Source organism: Lithobates pipiens, unplaced genomic scaffold (assembly GCF_037356315.1).
Source record: "Lithobates pipiens isolate NorthernLeopardFrog02 unplaced genomic scaffold, aLitPip1_a1.2 Scaffold_18, whole genome shotgun sequence".
Classification (NCBI taxonomy): domain Eukaryota; kingdom Metazoa; phylum Chordata; class Amphibia; order Anura; family Ranidae; genus Lithobates; species Lithobates pipiens.
The window spans coordinates 448,305,551-448,325,956 of record NW_027507758.1 but is presented as its reverse complement, the minus strand read 5'-3'; the positions used below and the strand labels follow the sequence as shown (position 1 = coordinate 448,325,956).

The 20,406-nt window shown below is 44.7% G+C and overlaps 1 protein-coding gene across 1 annotated transcript in view; it reads right to left on the bottom strand.

Annotated features, from left to right (window-relative positions):
• Positions 1–20,132, bottom strand: part of PLS1 (plastin 1) — a 184,929-nt gene extending 164,797 nt beyond the window's left edge. The window contains exon 1 of the mRNA XM_077488218.1: positions 19,975–20,132. The gene's annotated coding sequence lies outside the window, so the exon portion shown is untranslated. The remainder of the gene's footprint in view (positions 1–19,974) is intronic.
• Between the last annotated feature and the right edge of the window lie 274 nt (positions 20,133–20,406).

Here is a 20,406-nt window from a genome sequence, read left to right as displayed (position 1 = left end):
TTGGGACACAGCACAGGACTAAAATTTCAAAGCACAAGGGAATTTAAACTCGGAAAGTATGAGGCAGCTGTTTTGGGCCCCACAACAATAACAGGGCCCAGGGCAGCTGCCCCTTTTGCCTTGACTTAAAGATGGCCCTGCCTGTCCTGTTAAACCGCTGTATGGTCTTTGGCCACCATTCTGCAGCTCAGTTTCAGGGACTTGCCAATCTTCTTATAGCCTAGGCCATCTTTAAATAGAGCAACAATTCTTTTTTTTCAGATCCTCAGAGAGTTCTTTGCCATGAGGTGCCATGTTGACCTTCCAGTGACCAGTGAGAGAGTGAGAGCGATAACACCAAATATAACACACCTGCTCCCCATTCACACCTGAGACCTTGTAACACTAATGAGTCATGTGACACCGGGGAGGGAAAATGGCTAATTGGGCCCAATTTGGACATTTTCACTTGGGGTGTACTCACTTTTGTTGCCAGCGGTTTAGACATTAATGGCTGTGTGTTGAGTTATTTTGAGGGGACAGCAAATTTGCACAGTTATACAAGCTGTGCACTCACTACTTTATATTGTAGCAAAGTGTAATTTCTTCAGATCTGTCACATTAAAAGATATACTATTTACAAAAATGTGAGCGGTGTACTCACATTTGTGAGATACTGTTTACGGTAAATTACATATTTGAAAACCTGTACAAAAGATGGAACCAAATAAAAAAAAAATGCATTCACACTGGGGATATATCAAGAAAAATATATAAAACACGGCGGACATGGGAGATTTATGTGGATAAAAATAAAAATATATATATGGATATTAGATTGTGGTGATACCAGGCCTGGTAGGAGTAAAGGAGAAGGGGAGGGAAAAGAGGGGAAGGGATAAAGAAGATGAAAAAGAAGGAGTGGGGATGGGAGAGAAGGGGAACGGAAGAAGAGGGGAAAGAAACGGGGAAGGGGAGGAAAAGAGAAGGGTTAAGGGGGGGGAAAAAGGGGAGAGAAAAGAAGGGAAAGAAAAAACAGAAGGGGGGAGTGAGGGAGAATCAGGAAGAGGAAAACAAATGGGAGGGGAGATGGAAGGGAGGAAGAGGAGGAAAGGAGGGGAGAAGGGGAGGGAGAAGAGGGGGGAGGGCTGAAAAGGAGGAGATGGGGGGTAAGGGGGAACACAGTCAAGCTGAAACAGGTCAATGAGTGATTGTTATACGGTAAGTATATAGTTGAAATAAGCCTACCTGGTGTACCACACAATAGAGTGTGCTCACATTACTAATACTCCAAGGAGGGGAGAGAGGAAGTTTAAGAGCCCTTTCACACGAGGGCATTTTGCAGGCACTAAAGCAGGGCTCTCAAACTGGTGGCCCTCCAGCTGTTTCAAAACTACAAGTCCCATCATGCCTCTGCATGTGGGAGTCATGCTTGCAACTGTCAGCCTTGCAATGCCTCATGGGACTCGTAGTTTCGCAACAGCTGGAGGGCCACCAGTTTGAGACCCCTGCACTAAAGCATTAGAAATAGCGCCTGCAATCCGCCCTCAAACTGCTGCACCATTCATTCCAGTGTGAAAGCCCCGAGGGCTTTCACACCGGAGCAGTGCACTGGCAGGACGTCAGAAAAAGTCCTGCCAGCAGCTTCTTTGGAGCGGCGAAGGAGCGGTGTGTTTACCGCTCCTCCACCGCTGCTCCCGATTGAAATCAATGGGGCAGCGCGGCTAAACTCCCGGCAAATCGCTGCTATGGCGGCGTATTTTGGGCGGTTTTGACCCTTTCTCGGGTTAATGCGCCGCAAATCCGACGATAAAACGCTGCTAAAAATAGCGGAGTTTTTACCGCTGACGCTATAGGCTCGGCGGTGTGAAAGGGGTCTAAAGGAAGTCCCCCATGGGACAAGTAAGGATAAACTGTAAAAGTGTAGAGCATGGGTAAATTATCACAGGCTTGTTTCAATGATCACATAGAGAAAACAACAGGTAAGGAAAAGTTAACAATCCCTGCTCTGCATGTCTGAACAGATCCTGGTCCAACCGTTGAGATCTGGGGGCATAGAGCAAAAAAAGGAGTCTATCAGTAAGTGACATTGCACTGTACAGTGTCTAGTGACAGCGGACAGCCAAGGCTAGTGAATAGTTCAACTGGGCATCCCTCCTTGGAAACATAAAGAATCCGCAATTCTCACCAGCGGGCAAAAGCTTGCTTATGAGCTCCCCAACCTGGAAGACGCTAGATGCCACCACGAGGCGGCACGTGATGTCATCAGGTCTGGCTCCCCACACTGTGCGTGCGTGAAACCATGCTGGCATGCAAGCGTACATCGTATATGTCAAATGGGCGGAATTGAACGATACAAGTGTGGGGCAGTCTTTCAAGGAATGGGCTGCCCCCACCAGAGGAGTCACATGTTCGCCCTGGAATAAAGAGTGACAGAGCAGGTATGGTCAACTTGAAGGACTCTCAGATAGGAAACAGAGCTCGGGCTAGTAATACATGAAATTCAAAACAGTTATAGTTGAATAAAGGCATAATACAATGATTAGACAACATTAGATTCCCAACACGTAGGGTTTAAGTAAAAAAAGGGGGGAAAAATTTGAATTAGCTACATTGTGGCCTCTATCAAAACAATGGAAAAGCGGATGATGAATAGGTGAAGGTGGCCAAAGGGGCATCTGCGACACCAATCCATATAGGAAGGGAGGGTAAAAAGGAGTAATGGAATGGACCGGGGGATGGGAGGTAAGTGGAGGGGGGTGGGCAGGGGAGAAGGGGAAAAATACCTCATATAAAAGGTTTGTAGGAAATCATTTTGTTTTAAACCTGGAGGGATGGTGGCATTGAGGCGCTCAATCCACATTGTTTCTCGTTATAGAATGATCCTGTCCCAGTCACCCCCTCTGACAAACCACCTCAAGGACCAGAAATCTGACTGCTATTAGATCAACGTGTTGAGGTAGTCCAATATGGCAGCCGACAGTGATCAGCTTCCCATTACTGGAATAATACAAATGATCTCCAATTCTTTGTCAGAGTTTTTGGATTGTCTTGCCCACATAAAAAGCATTGCATCTGCAAGACATTAGATAAATCACCCCCACTGTACCACAAGTTAAGGGGGTACATGGGACAAAAATTTCTCTATTAGGTAATTGATATTTGGTATCCTCAAGGATCCTGGGGCAACTTGGGCATTGGACACATTGAAAGGTTCCACAAGGTTCAGTCACAGATCATTCTGGAATCTTGTAATGGCTCTTGGGCAGACGGTCTCTTAGGAAGGAGGCTCTCTGGAACACAAGTTAAGGCATGTCTACCCAAAACATGATGGTCAGTAAGTAAATGCCAGTGGTCAGATAGGATCTTTCTAAGTTGATGATGGTGGGCAGAATATTTTGTAATGAACTTAACTGTATCAGCTTGTTGTGGTTTTGAGGTATCATAAAGCAGTGAGTTTCTAGTACGTGCTAGGGCTTGGTTGAATGCTTTTCTTAAATTGGTGTGGGAATAGCCTCTTAGAAGAAGACGGTCTTGCAAAGAATTTGCTTGGATCCGGAAATCTGCCTTCCTGGTGCAGTTCCAACATGAGAGCAAGTATTGCGCGTACAGGATACTGCGTACCAATGATTGTGAATGAGCACTAGAAGCATTCTCTGTGTTTCCAAGGGAGGATGCCCAGTTGAACCATTTACTAAGGTAACTATTCACTAGCCTTGGCTGTCTGCTGTCACTAGACACTGTACAGCGTGATGTCACTTACTGATAGACTCCTTTTTTTGCTCTATGCCTCCATATTGGACCGGTTGGACCAGTATTTATTCGGGTGTGTAGAGCAGGGATTGATTGTTAACTTTTCCTTACCTGTTCTTTTCTCCATGTGATCATCGAAACAAGCCTGTGATAATTTACTCATGCTCTACACTTTTACAGTTTATCCTTACTTGTCCTATTCTCCTTTCCTCCCTCTTCCCCATTTCATTTCCCTCTTCTTCCCTTCCCTTCCCCTTCTCCCCCACCCCTTCCCTTATTTGCTTTTTCTTCTTCTTTATCCCTTCCCCTCTTTCTCCCCCTCTTTTTCCTCGTCTTCTCCTTTACTCCTACCAGGCCTGGTATCACCACAATCTAATATCCATATATATTTTTATTTGGATATATATTTTTATCTCTGTAAATCCCCTCATATCCTGTGGTCATTGAAGCATACACCTGGCCTTGAACTCCTAGATTAGCGACTACACTCGGGCCCTTGCTGTATTTATTTTATATCATTTTCTTGATATATCCCCAGTGTAAATGCATTTTTTTTATATTGTATTGCCATCTTTTGTACAGGTTTTCAAATATGTAATTTACCTTATAGATTTATCCTCCTGACGAAGCGGTCCTTTGATCACAAAACTGGTAGAGGATTACATAATCTGTGAGACATTTCCATAAAAATTTAGAAAGAAATTCACCTGGAAGTCTAAAAGTATAAGTATAGTGTATTGACTTTCTTTCCTTATTTTATGTATTAATTCTTTGTAATCATATGTGTGTTTTTTATATGTAATAAATAATAATTTTTATTCAAAGTCTATTTGCACTCATTGGTACAGAGTAAGTGCATTTCCCCTGTTTTTGTAGGAAGACAGCCTCACCAACTGTCCCTACCTTCCTCCTTTTTGCATAAAATTTTTGGATGATGGTACTTTTATTCTGCCTATGTATGAGGTTTCAATTTTGAGGCAAACTCACAATATTTTTATTACCAAGCATATAAAACAAAAGATCAGGGTTGGATACAATACCGTAAGTCCTTCCTTTCGTGTTCTGTATGCTGGCTGGCTCCAGGACAAAGAGAGAAAACCCTAACTGGCCATTACCTTTTAAAGCATTTTCTGACACAACCCACACAAACATCCTCTGTCCACCCATGTAGTCCAATAAGACGCCATGAGAGGCAGTCTTCCTAATCACCAGGAAGTATGTTACTCCCCCAAGCATCTTCCAGGAAGCATGTTGTGGTCTCCACTAGGTGGCACTGCTATATCACCATCAAACTTTTTGACCCAGGTCAGTATTCCAGCAACAGTTGGCCACAGTCGGGGGTATGCAAAAATACTTTTTTCCAGATAAAGATTCTGATATGCATTCTTCTGCTATACACACCCTGCTGCCATTCCAGGCTAGGTGTAATCAGGTTTCAACGGTCCAGAAACATCTGATATTAAAACAGAAAAAAACATGTTGCCTCTCAACATATTCTGCTTTGTGCCTAAAAGGCACACATCACCCTTCTTCAGAGACAGCTTCTATGGAACAGTCCATAAATGCCTTAAAGTTGAACTTTACCCATAACAACTTGATAAAAAATAATGCTCTTTAGCAAGGAACATACAGTACAATCTACATCAATATATGCTACTAAAATAGTGTGTGCTGTAAATTGCCTCCAGCATTGCTCCTGTTTCTTCTTGCGGAAGGCTGCCATTTTGCTGAAGCCCAAAGCCCCAGCTGTAAATCATAAAGCGGTGTTCTATCAGATTACCGCTACCCGTTGTTCTATCAGATGTTGGAACACATAGCGCATGTGCAGAAAGTATTTTTTGGTGGGACCATCACTTCCGTTACACAATCTGATGGGTAATGGTAATCTGATAGGACAGCAGAACTGAACACATTGATTTGCCAGTTTCCAAAAACTGTTTAATTTGATTGTGGCCTCAATCAAACTGTCAAACCATCAAATGACTGGTGTCCTAACTGATCACATGTGCAGCTCCATGACAGTTTCAGTTCAAACAGAAGCAGCTTCCTTGGGTGTAAAGGATAGGAGGGTATCATTTCGCTTAAAGAGCCCTTTCACACTAGGGTGTCAGCGGTAAAGCGGCGCTATTCCTCAGCTAGCGGGCGGTTTTAACCCCCCACTAGCAGCTAAAAAGGGGTTAAATACACCTGCAAAACACCACAGCAGCGGCATTTTGCCGACGGTATAGCAGCGCTGCCCCATTGATTTCAATGTGGAGGAGCTGTGGAGGAGCTGTGGAGGAGCGGTGAGTTCACCGCTCTTTCACCGCTCCAAGAATCTGCTGACATGACTTTTTCTGATGCCCTGCCAGTGCCCCGCTCAGGCTTTCATACTGGAGTGAATGGAGCAGCTGTTTTAGGGTGGTTTGCAGGTGCTATTTTTAATGCTAAAGCACCTGCAAAACGCCTCAGTGTGAAAGTGTTCTAAGGCTTTCAGCAGATTGGCCTCTACAAACTCAGCAGTGCATAAAAATGGAGAGCAACTAAGCATGTGCAGAATAGTGTATTATTGGATTTTAAACAGTATAGGGACTTTCTTTTATGTTAAAAATAGTTATACCTGCAAAAGGGGCCAACTTGAAGTGATCTAGCAGGACTCAATTTTCTGACCAAAGTTCCACTCAACTTGTGCCGCTTTAACCCTGAATGACACTCTACCACCATTCTTCAGCGACAGCTTCCATGGCACAATTCCGTGTCTTCTCCTTATTGGTATATTCATGATAGAGTCCGCTACAGGCAAGGGGTGTCCATTCACTCACCATTCATTAACAAACACTCAGAATCATACATCAACCAGCTTTCAGATACAGAACCTTGAGGTAGGCCTTACCCAACCTTATCACTAACCTAATACATGTACTTCAAACTAGAATAGCACACAAATCAACACGTTACCCTAATATATACGACCCACCAAACTAAGCATCGCACTCCCAACCTCCTATAATCCTTCATTGTATATACAGGCTGGGATTAGGCAGGCTTGCCCAGTATGGCCTTCTCTACGGTTATTTTGCATGTCAGAGGTACTTCAGGACTCCTAATTGACAAAAAAGCCTCTACTTTGTATGAAGAGACCTTACTGTCAATTCGTCACCTCAACTCACTCATAGACAGATGTGATGATCTTTTATATAAACTTTGGGTCAAACAACACATGTAAATTCAAAACAATGACAAAATCACATAATTCTATCCCTATACTGCCCAGGGTGCATGCACCTTTATTTATTGTTAGGTTACAAGGAAGCTGTCAGGTTTTATTTGCTGTCTGTGCCCCTCCGTTATGGAGATTCACCCTCTCGATTAGTCCTGTTTACCGCTATTATCAAAAATGAAAGTAAAGGAAAATCTTCCATTTTGGGTTGACACCAGAACAGTAATAGAGGGCAAATATTCCAATGTGGACAGTTTTGGGGACCCTGGTGATACCCTGAATTTCCCTCACATTGGAGGGATTTCCTCTCACTTCCTGTTTTGCCTATAGGACAGGAAGTGAATGGAAATCTCCCCAATGAGGCACAGATGACACACAAACAAAACTCACAGGGGTTATAACCCTTCACTGTCTATTCCCTGCTCCCCCTCCCTAATAGATCCAGTGCTGTGCCCAGCTGCAGGTCTTCTATTCCCTATTCCTGGTCTCACAGGTTTTACTGATAGCAGCTGGAGCAATTGGCTTGCATGTCTGCACCCATAGCAAATGACTTGCCATGGTGGCAGACACAGAAGGGAAAGAGCCAAAAGCACCAGTGGGGAACCCGCTTTTACTAAGGAATGTAGGGTTTTTGCAGGGAAACAAAAACAGACGCATACCCACTGACAGAACAGAGCTCTGCATTGTTAACATACGAAAAGCTTTGTCCTGTCTTGCAAAAAAAAAGTTGCACGTCTTTCAAAACGCTCATTAACCGCGTTACTCGTAAACCAAGGTTCCACTGTATATCAATGCTAAAGTTCAGCAATACCCAACAAGCCTGGTGGGAATTCACCTGTTTGGGAACACAGAATTTAATAGTGATCACTGATTCCAACACTGTGCCCGTCTGTAGTGACTCTCTCTTCTCTCCTGCTTTTCACAGGCTTGGCTGAGAACAGCAGGAGCCATTAAATCCTGTGAGCAGAGAGCAGGGGTTGGGGCCGAGCCACACTATGTGTCTGAACAGATACACACACCCTGATTCCATTACACAGAGCAGGTAATTATAACATGTTTGTTATTTTAGAGAAAAATTGATCCTTTATAACAACTTTAAGGTGGTTTGGGGGGGGGGTTTAGGAGTACATGGACTTTTAATGGCTCCTGTGAGTTCCTTTCAACTATCCTGGAAATGTTCTAGTGCAAAAATGGACCTTCATTAGCTTCATTATTTAGCTTTTTTCACCAAAAAATTTAGAGTGAAAATATAAGTAAAATAAAAAAAAATGAAGGTGGCAGTATAATGATCAAATATACAATGCAAGAAGAAAGAAAGATATAAAATAAACAAAACTCCTCTAAATACACCCTACAAAACACACCCTCTTAAAAAAAAAAAGTAGTTTTCATAAAACATTTTATTCTTAAGCAGGCTGATAAGTAACACTGTTTTTCCAAATCAATTTTGCCAAAACCACTATGCTCTTCCCTATTCCTCCGCAACGCACATCACTGCCATTGATACTGTAGGCTTACTATACATTGAGCTTTTTTTATAGAAATGTATTTAATCACTTTAAAGTGTACCTCTAAGTGGTGAAAGGGTATTTAGGTAAAATACGTGGTGCATAGTACACCACAAGTTGCCTAGTCAGAAAAATACTTTGCAAATATAAACTTTCAGAAAGTCAGTACTTGCTCCAGTTAACCACTTCAATATCAGGCACTTTCCCCCCTTCCTACCCAGGTCAATTTTTAGCTTTCAGCGCTTTCGCACTTTGAATGACAATTGCTCGGTCATACAACACTGTACCCATACAACATTTTTATCATTTTCTTCCCACAAATAGAACTTTCTTTTAGAGTTATTTGATCACCTCTGTGGTTTTTCATTTTTGTGCTATAAACTAAAAAAGCGACAATTTTGAAAAAGAAAAACTGATGGGCACTGATAGGCAGCCCTGACGTCTCTGATAGGCGGTACTGATGGGCACTGATAGGTGGCACTGGATTGACAGCACTGATGAGGAGCTAGTGACAGGTTTTACTAAGTGGCACTGATTGGCACTTTGATGGGGCACTGATAGGCAATTTTGGGCATTGTTGTGGGCACTGATCTGTACTTTCATGGGCACTGACAGGCTTTATAGAGGGGGGCAGGCTGGCAGGTAATGGGCATTTATTGGCAGCTGATGGGCACCTTTTGATGGGGTTGTGCTGATAATCAATGTGCTGATTATCAGCACAGACACCCCTCTGACAGGGAGAGCCACCGATTGGCTCTACCTGTCAGCGTGAACTGAGGAAAGACGTTTACCGGCACTTCCTGGTTCACGCGATGATCAGCTGTGATTGGTCACAGCTGATCACGTGGTATGAAGCCTCTGTCAGAGGCAGATAACGAAACCACTTTGCCCCTGTCATTTTGCTATACGGCGGGTGGCACGTGGTTAAGGCCACCCCCTGCCTTCCATGTGACTGCATTCATAACTGGTGATAGGTACTAATCTTTATATTGTTGGATGGGGGTGCAGCAGCACATTTTCTTACATCGAGGTGCATTACTTCAAGTTAGACAGCCCACTCAAAATGAGAGGACTGTAACACACCTTAACAAAAATTTTGCAGCGAATCACTGAACACTGAAGAAGTTGGAGAACAATAACCCCCAGCACTGTTGTGAGTGGCAGTAATAGTAACCCCCGAGAATTGATGTCAAAGGCCAGAATAATAACGCTGTATCATTGGTGTTCATGGATGCAACACAATAATAACCCCCAATATTGGTGTCAGTGGATGTAATAATAAACACCCTGCACTGGTGTCAGTACTATTAACCACCCCTCCCCCCCACATTGGTGGTCAGAGGCATTGAAAGTTAATTCCCTCCACCCTCCGCATTGGTGGTCAGTGACAGTGAAAGTTGACCCATCCATTGTCATTGTCGCTGCTTGCTAGGGAGCTATTGGCTGTGTGCATCTTAACCAACCAATAGCAGGTAAAAAGGGGAGAGGAGGGGGTAGGGAGCAGATATGCCATTCTGCTACACAGTGTACAGATGTGGGTAGCCTGCTCCTCTGTACAACAGCTTAGAGTTGGTTTGAATTTCCTCCAGTTTCATCTATGAACTAGAGGTAATTATTTTTGAATTTGGTGCAGTAATAGTGCCACTGAAACGGTTAGCAGAACCTTTTGAATTGCGCTCAGAACCTTTTATTGAACCCCCCACACAAACTGTTTACCACATATTTAAAAGGACACTTGCTGGTTTCCTAGTTGCCATACTGTACTAGTCCTCTGGCTGCAATACTTTTTCAGATCATGTCTTCTAATTTAGACCGGCTTCCCCTGCTGCATAATTTTTTGGGACTGAGAAAGAACAGAAAGACAGAAAAAAAAAAAAAAAAAAGACAGACCGAGGAATATACCAGCCAGGCCAATAATATTTTCAGAAGCTTGTCAGAAATGGAAGCCCCACCTGCCAAATGGCATTTAATTGGCATTTACAATATCAAAGCCAGTTGAGAGGGATGAAGTCATTGATTTATTTTAAGTGTTTATATGGCTTTTCTGTGTATATATTTGTAGGGTCACTCTACCTAATCTTGATAGTTTTTTTCTGAGTAGATGTTATCAAGTTCATCCGCTACCTTCTTACATTTCTCAGGGCTGTAGTTAGTAGATCTCCTTACACAAGATCACGGGGTCAGACCTTCTGCCTTTATGAGGGTGTCTCTGATACCTTGCTGGATATTTAATTTATTTAACATTATACTGAATGCAACAGGATTAGCAATCTGTAGGGGACAGAGGCAGAGCTGCGAATAGTAGCAAGATGGTTTCAGCAGAAGAGTCTTTAAGGAATATGTTGGCAATTTAGCCAACCTACCGTCACCACTAACAAAACAGTTTTAAGTGAATTTACATTTTTTCTAAGCGTCTTCCAGGACAGCCCATGAGACCTAGGGCTCCTCCTACCAGGACAGGAAACACGTTAACCCCTATCAGATAAAAGGGCGGTCCTCTAGGCCCCAAAAAATGTTACCTCTGGACGGGGGGTAATATGCTTCCTGGAACTGGTTCCCCTAATGCCGCGTACACACGACCAGACTTTTCGACGGACTAGGTCCAACGGTCTTCCCAATGGATTTTCGGCAGAGTTCTGATGGACTTTCCAACCAAAACGGACTTGACCACACACAAGCACACGAAAGTCTGACGGATTTGAAAGTGATGACGTACGACCAGATTAGAATAAGGAAGTTAATAGCCAGTAGCCAATAGCTGCCCTAGAGTCGGTTTTCGTCCGTCGGACTACCATACAGATGAATGTATTTTTTGACCAGACTCGAGTCCGTCGGAAAGATTTGAAACATGTTTTATTTCTAGGTCCGTCTGACTTTTGGGGAAAAAAAAGTCAGCTGGAGCCCATACATGATTGTAATATCCGACAGATTCACTAGGTCCGACGAAAAGTCTGGTCATGTGGACGCAGCATAAGTATCATGAGCATGGCTCCTGTGGCATTTTGGGGTAGTCCCTACCTTCTTCTTAGGTCCCAGAGCTGCACATCCACCAGGGGAGTAGGCTTGTGGCTGCTGTCCCTGCTTCTCAGTGCATGGGGAATGCCAGCACCGTGGTGTACGTCGGAGCTCCGGTCTGCGAGCAGCATGGCTGCAGACAGCTGTTCTCTCCCTGTTAAACAGTGTGGCTGGAGTGTGCAGGGGAAGAGAAGAAGCCACGCACGTGAAGGGGCAGAACTTATGCATTCCAAGCTGGCCCACAGGAATTCCCTGGCGGGGTCACTTGCGGGGCGTGTGAGGTAATCAGCGGGCGCCGGAGATGCTAGTTTCTCTCTCTAAACGGCGCAAACAAGGATGCTGGGAAGCTGGTGTTTAAAAGAGTGAAACCCGGCAGAGGCTACGGACCACTATGGGGCGGGGTGGACTCCTCTGTGATACCTGCACAGGCAGTGGAAGCAGGCCTTAACACCAGCACCTCACAAGTAAGCCTGAAGTGTATTTTACTTACTTGCACATCCTGTGAGTGTTCTCCCCTTGTAACCAGTAGGGACTATGTGAAGGGGGCACATTTTTCCTTTCCTCCTGCACTGGGTGTTATGGAGTGTATGCGGCATAACATTTATTGGGGTAATTTGTTCTCTTGCAGGCCAAGACTCAGGGCAAGGCCCAGGCGCAGCCACCAAAAAGGGAATGTGCTGTTTGCGGAAACAAATTGAGCTCCTCATGGAGCAAAGCAGTTTGCTGCACCTGTATAGACAGCCTGACTTCTGTTAGAGATGAGCTTATGTCTACGTTTAGCTTGTTTAAAACTCTAATTGACAAGATTCAAGTCCCCTCAGAGGGTCCATCTCCAGTTAGGACTTCATCCTGTCCTAGCGCTCCACAGCACGGTACGTAGAGTGAAGACTCTGAGGCTGAAGATGGATCTGCCCAATCTTCTCCGGAAGAATCAGGGTCAGATACAAGGCCCAGGGATAAAGAATCTGCAAGGTGTTTGAGGTATATATTATCATTGGAAGATGTAGATGACTTATTAAAGGCTATCTATACGACCCTTGATATAGAAAAGGAGAAAGTACAATTGTCTAAACATGACCTTATGTACAAAGCTTTCCATAAAAAAAAGGCTAGAGTTTTTACCGTGCATAGTTCCCTTCCTGATACTATCAAGCTGTAGTGGGAAAATCCAGAGAGAAAACCTTTCTTTTTTTCGGGAAACCTTAAAAGAAGGTTTCCATTTGAAGAGGACACAGCGCAGCCATGGAAAAAAAAAATCTTAAGTTAGACGCACCTCTTTCAAAAGTTTAAAAAAACTCGGACCTAGCGTTTGACAATATGGGCACGCTTAGGATCTGATGGATAAAAGAGGAGTTATTCTTCTTCACAGAGCCTGGGACTCAGCAATTCGAAATCTTAAACCAGCTCATGCCTCCACTTGTGTAGCCAGAAATTTAGAAGTATGGTTGATACAAGTACAAACACACTTGTTGGCAGGTACCTCTAGATTCTAAATTGCACAGGAAGAATGGTCCTCAAGGGAAGCAAAAGCTTCATCGAATCAGAGAGAGCTTCTAGCAGTTCAAAGAGCCTTACAGGCATTTCAGATGGAAATCAGGGGTCACAATCTCCAAATTCTATCCGACAATATCACTATGGTTGTGTACCTCAACAAACAGGGAGGTACGAGGTGTCGGATACTTCAATCTGCCGCCCAGGAGATTTTATCATGGACAGAAGGGAATCTAGCCTCAATTACAGCAGTGCACCTGAAGGAGACACAAAACCGTCTGGCAGATTATCTCAGCTGCTACTGCTGATCCCTATTGTGTGCTTCAAATAACTTCTAAAATGTTTAAATAAAATACATTTTTATTTGGATATGTGGTGGATGAGAGAGGGGGGCTGGTGGGGATCAGCATGTCAGAAAAGCAGACAACAAAATGTCTTCCCAGCTGTACGTAGTGGTGAAATCTCTGCCCTGCTGACCTTGTCCTCTGGCCTACTGACCCCTGTCCTCTGCCCTAGTGACCCCTGTCCACTGCCCTACTGGCCCTGTCCATTGCCTTGTTGACCTCTGTCCTGCTGCCCCCTGCCTTGCTGACCCCTGTACACTGCCCTGCAGACCCCTGTTCTTCACCCTGCTAATCGGTGTTCTTCACCCTTCTGACCCCATTCCTTTGCTTTGTTGAGTCTTGTCCTCTGCCCTGCTTACCCCTGTTCTCCGCTCAGCTGACTCATGTCCTCCACCTTGCTGACCACTATCTTCTGCTGTGCTGATCCCTGTCCACCGACCTGCTAATGCTTGTCTCCTGTTCTGCTGACACCTGTTCTCTGCCCTGCTGACCCATGTTCTCTGCTCTGACTGCTGCTCTCTGACATGCTGACTACTGTCCTACATCCTGCTAGCCCTTGTCCTCTGCCTGACTGACCCCGGTCCACTGCTCTGCTGACCCCTGCCCTCTACCCTGCTGATGCCTGTCCTCCGCCCTGCTGACGCCTGTCCTCTGCCCAGCTGACCCCTGTTCTTTGCTCAGCTGACCCTTGTCCTCTGCCCTGCTTATCCCTATCCACTGATCTGCTGATCCCTGTCCACTGACCTGCTGATCCCTGTTTCCTGTTCTGCTGACACCTGTCCTCTGCCCCTGATGACCCCCTGTTCTCTACTCTGCTTGCACAGTCCTCTACTCTGCTGACCCGTGTTCTCCACTCTGCTGACCCCTGTCCTCTGACCTGCTGACTCCTGTCCTCTGACCTGCTGACTCCTGTCCTCTGACCTGCTGACCCGGTTCTCTACTCTGCTGACCTCTGTCCTGAGGCCCGCTGGCCCTTGCCCTCTGCCTGACTGACCCTGTCCTGTGCCCTGCTGGTCCTTGTCCTCTGCTCTGCTGACCCCTATAATGTCCCCAACAAACTGCTGTCCCATTTACTTTGACCTACAAACCGTACATGCTAAAAGCTTCTGTACACCACCCTACATAATACTGACCACTGTACAGTGCCCTACATACTGCTGACCCCTGAACACTGTGCTATATACTACTTACACTGACCAGAATTAGTAGCAGAGAGCATACTTGACTAGGCCTGAAACTAGTCAAGCAAGCCAACCTGCAGTACCAAATATTCTGCCTTCTTGATGGCCTGATTCAGACTTATGGGGGTGACCAATTACTCTCCAGAAATGAAAAAATTGTGAATGAAAGCGATTGAAAACGTACATTTTTCATAAACTCACTACAGTCCCTTTAACATGGTTTCCTATACATCTAGTTCACACTTGTGCATTTTGAGAAGGTGAGTTTTTTTTGAAAGGGTCATGGCCTTTTTTTTTCCCACAGCAGATTGCATTTTGTGTGTGACTTGAGTGGACCCGCACCAAAAACGCAGTTTTGCATTTCTTATGCTTTTTTTTTTTTTTTAGCTAATAGGAAAGTATGACAGTTCTCTACATGGGGTGTGACTTTAATATGACTTTATACTCTCTGGCCCTCAAGTAGTATCAGACTTGCATCAGTAGTGGTAGTAGTGCAGGAACCATGTGTCCAAAGTCACATGTTAGGGTTTGGGGTTAGGGTTAAGGACTAGGATTAGGGTTAGAGTTAGCAGTAATTGTTAGGGTTAGGTTTAGCAGTTATAGTTAGGGTTAGGATGCTAACCCTAACAATTACTGCTAACCCTAATGATTACCACGAAGACCCCTTTCACACTGAGGTGGTTTCAGGCATTTTAGTGCTAGGAATAGTGCCTGAAAAGCGCCTCCCATTCATTTCAGTGTGTCTTTTCACACTGGGGAGGTGCGCTTGCCGGACGTTAGGAAAAGACCTGCAAGTAGCACTGTATACAGCGCTCTCAAAATGCCCTGCCAATTGCAATGAATGGCCAGTGCTTCCAAAGTACCTGAAAAGCGATTTGGAAGAGCTGCAACACAAGCGATTGTAACCCCTTCTTTGGGGTTAAAAGCACCCCGCTTATTGCCAAAAAACACCGCTAAAACAAGCTGTGCTTTACTGCTAATGCTCGGCGGCCCCAGTGTAAAGGGGTCTAACCCTAACCCTAGCCCTAACATACGACTTTGGACACATAAAGGTTTCTGCACTACTATGATGATAGTTTGCTGCTACTTGAGTGCCAGAGAGTGTAGTCGCATCAAAGTCACAATCCATGAACAGAACTGTCATACTTTCCTATTAGCGAAAAAAAACGCATCAAAATCACTTGTTAAAAAACACAAGGCTCACCGCAAAACACGCCAGAAAAACACATCAACCGCAACCTGGATAGATGTGAACCTAGCCTTGAAGTGGAGTTCCACCTGGGGAAAAAAAAATTTAAAGTCAGCATCTACAAATACTGCAGCTGCTGACTTTTAATATATGGACATTTACCTGTCCAGGAAGCCCGCAATGTCGGCACCCGAAGCCGATCTTCGGATCGACTCACGGGTGCTGCCGCTGCCATTCCTGGTAAGGGAACCCAGAAGTGAAGACTTTCGGCTTCACTCCTGGTTCCCTACTGCGCATTTGCAAGTCGCACTGCGGTTTCTGAATGGTCCCTGCTGTATTCTGGGACCTGTGTGTCTCCCAGAAGACAGCGGGGGGGAGGGGGGAGGAGGAGGGACCGGACATGGCGTAGTTCTCTGCAGAAAGTGCAGCGATCTATGCACGGAAGTGGGAGCAACTACCTCTATTCGACCGGTATCTGGCCCCCCTCCCCCCTGAAAGGTGACACCGGAGGTGGGGGGGAGGAATCCAATAAGCGGAAGTTTCATTTCTGGGTGGAACTCCACTTTAGGGTAGGCTAAATTTATATTTTTACAATGGCATTTGTTTTATTTTATTTCTCTTCCTATGTTTTCTTCATGCCATCCTTACTTTTTATTTTGACCTTGCTAGTTAATTTCTTAATTAAAAAAAAAATAAAAAAATAAAAAAAAAAGGTACTGCACCCCAGTGATCTTTGATCTTTTCCATCTTGTTCTTGAAGATCTCCCCTTCTCAAAGATTGCCTACCCCTAATTTATAACATTATCAGTTAGCTTTTATGTTTTTGTTTACACTTAAGTACAATTTTTCCTTTAAATAGCATTTACATTTTAAAATGAAGATTGCCAATCAGGAACTACAGACCTGAAGTATTAAAGAGTTAGTGCTAAGAACATAAAGTAGCCCTAGCATCAAATATATTTTTCCATGGGCCTACCGGTATTTTAAAATCAATATCCCCCACTCCTAAGCAGCCAATCTCATCACTGCCGCTCTCATACTAGTGTAGTGAGGGGTAAAGGGGGTTTTAGGGCAAGGGCAGGCACTTGACCACAGGTCCAATTTAAGTGCCTTGAGTAATGCGCCTTCATCTTCCATTCTTTCCAGAAAGCCAGAACTACTGTTTCTTTGTTCAGGCATTGTTGAGAGCAGCAGACTTCCAGGCCTGGGCTGCTGGCCCATAGATGAGACAATCATGTAAATCAAAATGCCTTATCTAAGAGCTCATTCACATCAGCACCATTGGGCATTGTTGGAAAAAAAAAAAAAGTAGAACGCACTGTATTTTTTGCAGTGCAGGACGTTGCAATACACAAAAATCCATACTTAAACTAACAGTTAAATTAATTGTCAGGTTTAATATAAAGTAAAAAAAAAGAAAAAACTAAATACTGTGAAGCATTGTACAATGCATACACAAAGCACACCAGCCAGCACACATTATGCGCACTTTAATCAGTGCGTTCTGGTGTGAATGGGCCTTTATAAAGCTCAGCCCCTTTGCTGCTGCTTCTTACCTAGTGATCTGACAAAACATCACACCAACCCCTGTGAATGGATGGGGGAATGATGAGAAAACCATTTCTTGTGTCTGAAGAAGAGTAATAACATCACTCTCTCAGCATTCTCCTGTCAGGCATGGACATAGAGTCACTTGACCACAGCCTATTGGCTACATTTCAATAATAAAAGGCACCTCATACTTTTGCTGTGTACTGTGACATGTAAAGAGTTTGTTCATGCAGACTCTCAAATTTACTGATTGGTGAGCTTTACAGTATGTTATCTCTTCACAATCGCCATCTGGTTTTGCAAGCTTGACTCTGTTTTGGTGGCCAAGAAAGACTTTCCCTCACTTCTTGGCACAATGACGGGGTGTTAGAAAGATTTTGGCTGGAGTTGGGCTTTACTCAAAAGACAACTGGGTTAGTGGTGTGGGTGCTGTATGGGAGCCAGGATCGACACACTTTTTTTGCTTATATACTGTTGTATATAGTTTGGGGCTGCAATTCTTTTTTTCTCCATCTCGGGAGTTTTGATACCTGTGCTTATTTGATCAGTTTTACCAATGGCAATAGACATCCACAGAGTCTTTGTAATAAAGCTGAGTTTGTATATCTGAATTTCTCTAGAACTAATGAGAGGACCAGATGTCAAACATTGACCACTGCTGTGGAACATTCAAAGCTACTACTAAAATAGGTATTGACAGTGGCGTTGCTAGGCCTGCAAAAGATGTGGGGCTAGAGCCAGTAGCAGCAGTCACACCAACATTTTTGCAGGCCCGCGGGTGGGGCACGCCGGTGGTAAGCAATATTTTGCAGGCAATGGCTGGTGTTGGCACTTCAATCATCATGGCACCATGGTTGATATGGTGTCAGGGTGATTGAAGCGCATTGTTTCTATTGTTACATTTTAATATATAATGAAGTTATTCAACTCATCATAATGCAGAATCAGTGGGAGCTCTGGGTGTGTCACTTGCCCTATCTCCTGCCACCAGATGCAGCACGTCATTTGCCACCGTCACCTGCCCCCAGATGTGGATTGTTGCTTGCCACTTTCACCTAGCAGCAGATGTGGATTGTCACTTGCCACGTCACCTGCCACCATTTGAAGATTGTCAGTTGCCACCATTTGCAGAATGCCACGTCACCTGCCACCATTTGAAAATTGTCACTTGCCACGTCACCGGCCACCAGATGTGGGTTATCACTTGCCAACTGATGTGGATAGTCACTTGCCATGGCAGCCAGTGCCACCAAATGTGCATTGACACTGCATTGGTGGCAGGCTGGCAGCACTGGTCCATTTAGTGAGGGCAGGAGAGCAGTGATGCGCAGCAGGCAGTGAGAGATGATGTAATCCCGCTGCTCCCCGCCGCACCTCCTATATTGAAGCAAGGGGGTCTGGCTGCAAAGTGGAGCTCCACCGATGACAGGAAGCATGTGACTTCCACTCCACCACTCTGTGAGGACGGAAGATCGCTGATTTGTGGTGGGCAGTGAGAGATGACGTCATCTGTCTGCTCCCTGCCACACCATGCTCCCACATTGAAGAGGCCCGGCTGTGATGAGCGCTGATGTGCAGCTGGTGGAAAGAAATGTCATCTTTGCTTTTCCGCCCACTCCCTTTTCTCCTTTCCTCTGCATGTCTCATGCAGACAGCCCGCCTGCCTCAGCAGCCGCTGCCGCGACCCGCTGGTTAGGCAGGGACCCTGCGGCAAGAGACTTGGGGGGATGGGCCCCAGATTCTAGGCTACAGCCCCAATAGCCACCCCCTAGTGATGGCCCTTGGTATTGACATTAAGAAATTCCCTTTATAAAAGATACTGTGTTTGTATAGAGAAAAAATATAGATGTTTATTCCCAAAAACATGGATTGTTCTTTTTTTTAGTAATTCTGTGTTCCATAAAAAACTGAGAACACTTGAGATCATAGGCATGCACAGGGAGTGTGCCACCCTAGTCACTCTGTGTGGTGCTGAGTCCTACTACTGCCTGCCCCCCCCCCCCCCCCCCGACTGTGTTGCTGGCTTCCCTACTCTCCTCTCCTCTTCCCCCAGTTGCTGTGGGGGATGTTTCACGATGGAGAGCGGGGGGGGGGGGGTCTAATCAATATGTAATTTACCAGCCCCTTTGTTTTGTAAATGAACCCACACACTCACTATCTTCAATCATAACTGAAGTATAGTAAACTTTGTTTACTATGCTTCAACTTGTGACCAAACAGGAAGCCGCTCAGCACAGAACATTTCCCATTTATTCACCGTCCAGTGCAGCTGAGACTGCAGAGAAAGGCATGTGTGTTTAAGCTTTGGGGTGCACACCCTAATGCAATAGGCTGCGCACACCTATGCCTGAGATGTACTTAGTACTCAACTTTATAATGAGTGCCTACAATCCAAAGTGATTAAAACAAGCGAGAACATTGCTGCCAGGTAACATATTATAGGACACCGAGAATTGCCCAAGCCTTGCATCACTCCTGCAGCATCTCTGTTGCCTTGGAACGCCATCTATTTTGATGAAACATAAAGCTGCACAAGCATTGCATGTCTGCTTGCTGCCTAAAGTGTTTCTTCATAATTTACTTGTCGTGTGATACTATTGTCCGTGACTGCCTGTCATTGTGTGTGTTATCTACTTCTCCAATCTTATAGCACAACTCGACTTGATGACAGCCTTCTACACATAAATAATTGACATTAGGCATTCATTTGTATGCAGTATTGCAAACAGTAAAACATGCTTAGGTCAAAGTTTAGCATACTGACCTTTTTCTCCTTGATATTCTTCATGGGGTAAAGCCTAGGGGTAATGACGTTACATTAGATGTGCAGCTTCTCCGACTCCTGTATCTATTTCTACACTACCTGCATTCAGCAAGCTACCTGCTGCCAGAAGGACATTACCATAGACCAATCACACTGGAGGAATAGAACGGATAGGTGGGGTTAGTCAAGCGCTGTTTCCCATGATTGGCAGTTACCAAGGATCAGGTTGCATTGACGTTCTTTAAATGTACTCGCTGCCATGGTGATCTGAAGACGCTGTGGAAGGCCTGTACACCTCAGTACAGTCTGTTTTGTCTAGAAAGCTGTCAGAAGAGAAAACAACTGGTTATCTACCCATATATTTATACGTTAGGTCAGATCACATGTCATGCATGTGCATCTATTTACACACTGAATGTATATAATAATTAT